Source organism: Myotis davidii, unplaced genomic scaffold (assembly GCF_000327345.1).
Source record: "Myotis davidii unplaced genomic scaffold, ASM32734v1 scaffold3211, whole genome shotgun sequence".
In the NCBI taxonomy this organism is placed as follows: Eukaryota; Metazoa; Chordata; class Mammalia; order Chiroptera; family Vespertilionidae; genus Myotis; species Myotis davidii.
In genome coordinates this window covers 517,194-518,578 of record NW_006282526.1, presented here as the reverse complement: position 1 = coordinate 518,578, position 1,385 = coordinate 517,194, and positions in this window count along the sequence as shown.

The window sequence follows — 1,385 nt, the reverse complement described above, 5'->3', positions numbered from 1 at the left end:
GTATTCTGTTCTGCCCTCCAGCTCCTGGAGGGCTCAGCCCACGCAGTGCGGCCACCAGAGGGGACCCATGTGCAGAGTGGCAGGCGGAGCAGCCCTCCCAGGGCAGCGGGATGCCCACCTGGCCCCAGAGCCCTCGCTCAGCACCCCCCTCCCCCTGCTGACGGGGAACCAGGTGTGGTCCCCCAGCCCAGCTGCCTGCCTTGGGGGGCGGCAGAGGCTGTCGCCCTCTGCTGGCCGGTTTCAGTTCCTGCAGAAGGTGGAGTCCTCCTTCCCCTGACCAGTGTCCAGGGAGCCAGCCCAGCCCATCCTTCCCATTGCACAGTCCCTGCCAGGCCTGGCGAGGCCCTCGGCGGGATGGAGGGGTGTTGGACGGGGAGCCGGGAGGGCTCCCAGCTGATGCGTGTGGCTCCGGGGCCCCTGTGTCACCGTTTACCCTGCAGACAGGTTGCGGGAGTTCAGAAGAGACAGCCCCGCAGAAAGGCTTTTGCTCAGGGGCTGGAGGCCCCGCCCCTTTCCTCTGCTGCCCCCAGGGAAGGGCAGGCTCCTGTTGGGGGGGAGGCGAGGCCCTCTTGGTTCCCTGAGCTGGAGACGGGCCCTTTGTTTCCTTGGGAGGGAAACTGAGGCACCGGGAGGCCGAGGGACGTTCTCTTGGTCTGTGGGCCCCGCGCTGTCCACGCTGGTGACCTGCAGCACCCAGGTCCAAGCTGTCCCCTCTCCTGCCCTCCCTCCCGGGCCCTGACCTGCCCTCGACCTCCTGCTCCTGTCCCAGCGCTGGTGAAGGGGCGGCGCCCTCGGCGCAGTGAGTGGACGGGAATGAATGATGCTCGAACCCCTAACCGCAGAGGCCACCGGGGCTCTGCTGGGAGTGCCATCCTGGGATGGGCCAGCACCAGCCGGTCCTCCTGCTGCCCTGGGGGCACCTGGTCTCGGGGCCTGGTCCCAGCCCTTCCCTTCCCTCTGACTCGTCGTGGTGTTTCTAATGTGCCCTTTAATGGGTCTGTTTTTAAAAATATATATTTTTATTGATTTCAGAGAGGAAGGGGGAGAGAGAGGAGAAACATCAATGGCGAGAGCATCACCTGCCTCCTGCACGGGCCACAGACGGGATGGAGCCCACGACCCGGACACGTGCCCACGGGAACTGAATGGTGACCTCCTGGCTCATAGGTCGGAGCTCTGTGGCCTCTCCAGGCAGAATGCCAACCGGCCGTCTCCCGTGTTGAAGCCCGGGGTGCGGGCGCAGCGACCTCGACCTCGGGGAGAGAGGGGGGGTGTCCAGCTGGGCCTGGTCCCGGTGGTGACGTCAGCATCAGGCGGCCATTCTGAAGGGTTTGTGGGGATGGCGTGGGGGCCCCCGCTAGCGCCCCTCCTGCCCACACCTGGAG